Here is an 8,502-nt window from a genome sequence, read left to right as displayed (position 1 = left end):
TATAACATTTAACATGGTAAAACATTTAACATTTAACACAACATCATGAATACCCCTTAAATAACCTTGTCTGTGGCATTCCATACGAAACGACCGAATAATAATAATATTATAATATTTGTCACTAATAACATGGTCCATGTTGTTGAACGTTCCTTAGGTTACACATTTACATAAAATTTATTGGATGTATTTATTTTTTAGTTCATGCCAATGCCAAGTCGTAAATTCAAACAAATAATTTTTCCAATTGAATTAGAATTGGAGGTAACCCTTGTTTCATTTAATAAAATGGACAAATGTTAAATTAACTAACGAAGAAAAGGATTAATAAAATTAAAGTGAAGATGAGGTTAGTGAAATTAAAATGAAGCAAAAGATAAGGGATAATTATTTTCTTATGATAAAGATAATAATAAGCGGAATTCAAACCTTCTGTTCGGCCAACATATGATCGGTAATCGACTATGTGACATATGATATAAAAAACAAAACAAATCCGCTCTCTGTTGTTTTTTATACTGCAAACAGACAGACAACTTCTTAACGTCTCACCGCACACACGTATCGTCTCCTTTATCTACTCACTACGCACTCGTAGTTGCCAGCATTCTAGCTATCTTCGCCAGCTAAATCATCTTAGCCACGGCGGGCGGACTTCTTCAACTTATCCTCCAAGAGGACAAGGCGGGCGGACGTACGTCCCTTTTGTCGATCTACTTCCACGACAACATCCACTCAGAACAACCACAACCGGGGCCCCATCAATCAACGGTGATATAAGACTTTTTCTCTAGTTTGTATATTTTTTTTTGTTCAATTAATTTTATTTTGTAATATTATTAATCTTTCTTTTTTTTCCTAGTTTGTATATTTTTTGTTATGTTTACTTATTTAAAAATAAAAAATAACAAAATTCGACCATTTCTTTCCCTTTCACGGTTGGGCTAGTAAAGGTTCCTTTTGAACCCCTACCCGCCGTAACACCGGCAATATTATCAATAGAAAGCTAATATTGACTTCCTACATATTTTGATACGAAAAAACTTTAATAAGACCTCTTTTATTATTATCGTTATTGCATTTCATATTACAGTTGCGATCAATCGAGCCGACAGGAGACTTCAGCACCATCGTGGCCGACAAGGGTACTTAAGCACTTTAAAGGCAAACTTTGGTGTTTTAAACATTAAAAGGTCATGGTTGAATAGATTCGGATTTTGTTTTAAACTTCTGAGACTTAAGAGAGCCTCGGTAATGGAATTGCGATTAATTGTTATCACTTCTGTTTCAAGGGACCTACTTAAATCTTTTTCCGCTCAGCGGGGTCCAAAGAGGCAGATCTGGCCCTTGGGGGGGGGGGGCCAATGCCGGAGGAAGAACAAAAGAAGAATGGCCGCAGCTTTCAGAACCCAACTGCAAAAAAACTATTAGCGAATCACCGCTCATGTGCCGCCTCTTTTATTTCTGCTTTCTCCATTTAACGAATAAAGTGTAACCCATTAATATCCTTCACTTTTAACCTTTTTTTTTTTTTTTTGGACATGTATAACTTCTTGTTACAAAAAATATTTCTTGGGGCAAACCGCGTCAGAGCCAACACTAAGTGTTCAGAGGGCCCACTTTTCGCTATATTTTTTTTTTTTTTTTTTTTAACTAACCCGCTGCATAAAACGAACTTAATCAGGCAAAATTAGTATTAATAGTATTTGGGTAGTCGTGCAGATGATGGGCGTTTTCTATGGCGGCTATAAGAAACACTGCATTATAGCTTTAACAACTAAGCCACTTGTTTGGCTAGTTGATTGGTTCGACTATGAGTCAAATATGTGATAACTGGACTTGGTAAAACATATACACAATTTATAATTTGGAATTAATTTACTAATGTTTCGTTGTATTCCACATAATACAATTTGTGATTAAGGTGAATATGGTATCTGCTGCAGTTACTCACTAGGTCTGACATGACAGTATTTTGCATAAACAACAATCCTGGTCAACTATTATTTCTTTGTTCTACTAAATTCCATAATAAAATTTTACTATCAATAAAATTGAATAGTAAATAATTTCAGTCAAAACCTGCTTTTAATCACTCTAAATTTTCTGTTAAAATTTTTTGTTCGAATTACAGAATTTTCGAGCAAAAAAATTTTTTACAAAATTCGAAACTGGTTAAAACCGGTTTTCTGGCAAAATTACTATTCGAAAACCGGTTTTCTAAAATGTCGGTTTTTGTATAAACCCTAAATGTATTCACACAATAATTTAGCATTAGATTGTGCGGGTATGGAGTTGGCATGGCAACAATTAAGTTTCCATATGACCCCGATGGCTATCAGGAGCACTGTCCTTAAATTAATTAAAAAGGATCAAGTGTTATGGTATATATTAAGTGTTATGGTATATATTAGGGGTATTCATGATCTATGTTAAAGCGTGTTAAATGGAAAAACTCGTGTTAAATCGAAAAAAATTGCCTTCTTTTGCCGTGGTAAAACGAAATAACATTTAGCATGGCTGAGAGTCTGTTACTTGGTCAGTTAAATCGAGAATGACGTCACACAATAGACCAGTTGAGATCGCCGCCATATTAGTTGTTGTGACTTTCAATACAGTTGTCAATTAGCTCATCTTCATTCTCTTCTTCACAAGTTTGAAGATCAATAAGACACTCATAAGCTAAACATTCACACAAATTCCACTTTTCACTCACTCTAGGCATGTTTTAATTAATTACTTAAATCAAAACTGAAGTAAACAATAACATGAGGGTCTGGAAGGAAGGTTATAAACATAAAGGCTTATACAACAAGTTGCTGAGAAAATCCGCTAGGGACTCTTATGCATTTAACGTTTAACATGACTTCAAATAGGGCTGCTCACAATCCTATAGTTATAACATTTAACATGGTAAAACATTTAACATTTAACACAGCATCATGAATACCCCTAGTATATGCTGGACTGGCAGCATAGTCGCACTAGGTCTTGAAGTAGTGAAGCTACTTTCACAGTAAAACACGTTTACACTATAACAAAAACTTCAAATCACACTAAATGTCAGATACCATATTCTACTTTGAGTGCATAAAAAAAAACTGTAAAAGATGGTACCATCAGGTACCTGAAACATGACAAGGTAAGAGGAACTCATATTCAAGTGAAGATGCTACCTGTAGCATGTACCTCTGTACCCCTGTACCTCCTCCATTATGTGCTCTGACATCCATAAAAAAGAAAATTGTGACTATGAGTTAGTAAAAGTTTTATTTTTTAATTGGAATATCGATAATAAATACCGAAATTACTGGTGATATTTACTTAGAATAACGTAATCTTTATATATATCTGCTATGCCGAAATTTGGATTCAATATTATTGACTAAATATTTCTCGATATAAATGGAATTTACTGTATTTTTTTAAGCTGCCAAAATAATTTACAGGTATGAACTTTTATGATGTGTGATTATTTTAGAAAGCAAATTACGAATGATTTTTTCTTTGCTCATCAATTTAATACATATACGTATCAACTTTTCAAAAAATTTTGTGAGAAATTATCGATATTCCGTTATAATCGAATATCAGAGACCAACTAGCGATATTGCGGCAGTATCGAAATCGACATCCCATCCCTACCGTGTTAAGGCATGCCATAAATATTGAGATAAGGCTCTTCGACTATTTTTACAACCTATCAATACGTAAGAAAGGTCAGCCTGGTAGAGTACTTTAGATAACATACTTTGGTTTATATTAACATAAATACAAAATGAAGCGAGTTATGTTAAGAATCTTAAAAACGATAATGAAATCCAATCAGGTCCGACTGTGGGACTGTAATTGATTGAAAGCATGGAGCGAAGGGATCTAGGAGAAGCAGCTAGTATCCCTCTGTCCCTTAATACGGGGCCATTATCTTGTTCATTTGAATAATGTATCTTTAATGGTAGTTTTGGTTTGAAGGAACAGAAGGAGACCTTGGCTTGTGTCTCGGGCTTTCGAAATCTAATTGACCGAGTTCCGAAGGCGTTGGTTCTTCCAGGCATTAACAAACCTTCCACGGCTACCGGGAAATCGAAATGGCTCTTTAATTATTTTGATTGTTGGGACAAAGAGAAAAAAGGATCAAGGAGCAGAAAATGGCGCGGTTCCGATCCACTTAATATCATTAAGTTCCTACAATCCTGAGAAATGGACTCGATAATGGCCATCTTTTGTCCACAATATTAAATGGAGACATGAATGCCCTGGATGTGGAACGACTTCATTGTTTACAAGTAACGGTTACAGCAAGATAAAAAGTTTTATTAATAAAAATAATGGGGCAATTTAATAGGAAATAACGGAACAATTGTCCTTTAATGTCGTGGAAATGGCTTAGTGTAAAACTGGAGGCAATGAAAACAATCACAGCTCTAACTAGAATGAACACAGCCTCGAGCAGATAGCATTTAGTGTCGATAAACTGAAACAATTTCCTAATATTTTGTAATTCATTAATTTATCAAACTAACTTGATGTTTAGTTAATATTTTAGGGCCGGTGGCACCATGGCAGTTTAAACCACGATTAGTGAAATCACGAGTAAAATAATTACCATTCACTTAAACTTCACATCTGGCAGTAAACTTAAGCGGCCAAAGATAGCCGGTTAAACTGAGATTAAGAGCAAATTTGGGTTTAAGTAGGTAATCATACAAGGAACCTTCTACAGTTCCAGTTAAATCCGTAATCTAGCGAAGGTGTGTTGTACTATTCCGTTTCTTTCCAAATTCAATAAAATGTATTTTATCGAGATAGACAATTGACTGCGACATTTGTCCTCTGACTCCATAGAATTACCAGGGAATAAAGAAAAAAATAATCCGTGTTTGACCAAATAATTTTTTACAGCTGTCGGATGAAGAATTTTTTCAGCTATTTCGACAGTTAAATTGAATAAAAATAATATATCACTGTGAATGAATTTTATTTTTTTTACTTTATTTATTTTATTCACAACTGTAAAAGCATTTTTACAACCAGCGAATAAGATGTACAGAGAAAAAAAATAAACTAAAAAAATCAATAAATAAAAAAACAAATGTCATGAAGGCATGAAGGTTAAGGCCATTCAATGATGCCTCTCCATTAAATTTTATTTTTTCTTTTTTTTTAATAATTTATTTATTGATATTTACAACTGTATACACATATATACAACAAATAAATTTCCTGTAGGTGACATAGTAACATGATAAAAACATGTGGAGAATCTACCCACTGATAGAACTCCAATAACATTTCTAGAGGAGAAGATCTCGAGGCCATCTTCTTTTCAGACGCCTAGGAGGATTATTAGGTAATGAAGGAGAAGCCAGATAAGAAACAAATGGATTTGGGTGGTTGAGAAGTTTATTATGGAAGGAACGGTATCTGGTTCTGGCCAAATCGGCAACATATGGAATATTGAGGTCCTGATGGATGACTTGATTTGTGACAAAGTAAGGAGCATTAAGGATTTTGGGCTGTAAGGATCGGATTCTGGAGGAATTTTATGGTTTAGTGGAGCCCCAAAGCTCAACTCCGTATGTCCAAATAGGCCTTATAATAGTCATGTAGATCAGTCTTTTGTAATGGATTGGCAATTTAGACCGTTTGTCTAGTAAATGTTGCAATAGTCGGAATCTACGAGCAGTTTCATGTCTTTTTAGTCTTGTATGGGGAGAATAAATATAGATTTATATTCGTATAATTATTAATTCGTATTATAAAATTTATATTTAAAAATCAATTTACGAGGTCCCTATTCCAGCTCCTTCGTAAACGTTGTCTCGTATCTGGTAAGTCTCGTGTTGATAGTCCTTGAATTAGTGGGTTAGTGTGTATTAGTAGTGTGCCGTGAAACCGTTTATATAATGATTGTTTGTACGTAGGGAGTTCGTAAGTCTTTGTGTAAGTTCTTGCTAATGATCAGTCTTAGTAATTTGGATTGAAATTGTTGCAGTTTCAGTAAGTTAGATTTTTCGGCATATCCGTAAATTTGTGCACCTTAAGTCCAAATTAGTCTGAGAAGTAGTAATTTTGATCGTTTATTTAAAAGATGAAATAATAATTTAAGTCGGAAATTTAGCTTTTTATTTTTTTTTTTTTTTATGTGGGATGTCCATGTAAGTCGTTTGTCCAATGTTAATCCACGGTATTTTACTGTGTCTGTTCGGGTTAAACTTCGTTCGTTTAGAAAAACAGGAGGACATAGACCAATAACTTTTAGGCACTGATTTCTCAATGTTTATTCCTGTTTTCCATTTGATAGACCATTCTTTGATGTGAGCTAGGTGTATTTAAATTGTTCTGAGGCTTGTGTTGGGTCGCTATGCTTGGCTAAAATGGCTGTATCGTCAGCATATGTGGCCGTGAGAGTGTGATCCATTGTGGGTAAATCGGAGGTATACTATGCGTATAATAAAGGCACTAGTATAGATTCCTGCGGAGCTCCAACTTCTGCTGCGGAATATAAGGATAGTGATGAGCCCTGTCGAATCTAGAAGTATCTCTCTTCTAAATAAGACTTTAGAATTAGATAGTAGGTGCCGGGAAGAACTCTTTTCAGTTTATAAAGGAGTCCTGTATGCCAAACTCTATCCAATGCTTGCTACACGTCAAGGAAGGCACCTGTTACATAAAGTTTCTTTTTGAAGGCAGATGGTAAAGTCTATGAATCGATGAAGTTGATGGGTTGTAGAATGGCGATGACGGAAGCCGAATTGATGATGAGGTAGGGTTATCTCTATGAAAGGTAAGAAGAGTAATGGAAAGAAAAAACAGAGTAAAAAAAAAAAAAGTAATGATTATCAAGTTCTACCAATAATGTATAAGCATTTTTGAGAACTCTAGCGCAATCTACCGACTGCTATTTCAGTTTCAAGTAACCTTGGTAACTTGGTTAACAATACTGTAGATAAGAAACAGGTCGCTAAGTTACCGAAGTTTTACTCAACTCTTGGACAAAGTTATACAAATCTTAGTTTCATCGGAGATTGCAGCAACCAGCCTTTAGGAACACTAGCTGTTTAGTAGCAGTCTCAGGAGCACTAGAAATGTGTTTCTGTTTTTTTGGACTTTGATATAGATATTGATTAGTATAGTGCTCAGTCTTGGGCAATGAAAAAATTTCTTTATTTGGATTGGGATGACCTGTTTAGATGAACTGCTTGGTTGAACCAATAAGAGATAGTTGTTCACAGAAAACAACAGTTATTATTAATACTTTTTTAATAATAACCGATATGAAAAAAACGAAAAAACGTTTTATGAATTTGGAAATTTTTTCAATTAGAAATTTATTATTTTTCAATTTATTTCTATTATTGTTTATTTAAAAAATCATTATGCATTTACGAAAAATGGTATGAGCTAACATTATTTTAAATAAATGAATGGAATATGGTCAGTGTGCGGTAAAAAAAAAACTCAAATAGTAGATAATTATACTATTTTATTGAGCCTTTATTAGGCTAATAAAGGCTCAATAAAATAGTATAATTATTTACTATTTGAGTTTTTTTTTTACCGCACCCGGACCATATTCCATTCATCAATACACACGGTCAATCAATAATCTTCCAGTATTTTAAATAAAATGTAATCAAATCCAAGCAACAGGGAAAGACCTACCATTCATTCGATTATGATGAGATTTTCTGAGATTGTAGACGTATGCAACAAGATTCAATCATCAATCAATTCCCATCTACTGAATTCGATAACGCATGCGCTCGTCCTATAAATTTTATTTTCGCATAACAACTCACTATGAAATTTAAGTAATTATGCGCCCAAAATCAATATAAATCGTTAAAAAAACTATAAATGGAAAGGAAACCCTTTACTTGCCAATTTTTTTTTTAAAGTAACATACTAATGGTAGTGAATATTCATCGCATCAGAGTCACTGTACATTCTTATAAGAGCTAGATAAAAAAAACAAATGGTAGGTTTTTATTGTTTTCTCCAATAATTTGAAATTGATTTAGATAAAAGGGACTTTGATTGGATTAAAATTCCTGAACGGCAGGGCTGTATGCAAGAGCCGACGAACTGCATTGAGCTCAGGGGAAGGCCCAACGGAAAATTATAGTTGCTGGCTCCTTTCTTTTTGCTAATAATGGCCAGGGGCTATTGAACCACACTCTGTTCCACAAAAGCATTTTTCGTTATTTTCTTAATAATGAGTCACCTCTTTTATAACCAAAATTGATCTATCTTATTACCAACTAGTCAAAAAGTTTAAATTAAAAAGTCTCCGGAGTACATGTGTCAATGTAGCTCGCGGTTTTATATTTAGAGCATCTAACCATAAATGGTTTTGAAAATTTCGATTAGAGTTCTGCTGGACCATACCAGTGGCATACAGTTCTGCTGGACCATACCAGTGGCATACAGCCCCGCTGGACCATACCAGTGGCATACAGTTCCGCTGGACCATACCAGTGGCATACAGTTCCGCTG

The sequence above is a fragment of the Halyomorpha halys genome, unplaced genomic scaffold (genome assembly GCF_000696795.3).
Source record: "Halyomorpha halys isolate HHAL.00 unplaced genomic scaffold, Hhal_1.1 Scaffold268.1, whole genome shotgun sequence".
Classification (NCBI taxonomy): domain Eukaryota; kingdom Metazoa; phylum Arthropoda; class Insecta; order Hemiptera; family Pentatomidae; genus Halyomorpha; species Halyomorpha halys.
The sequence above is the reverse complement of the archived record's forward strand: the minus strand, read 5'-3'. Positions refer to the sequence as shown.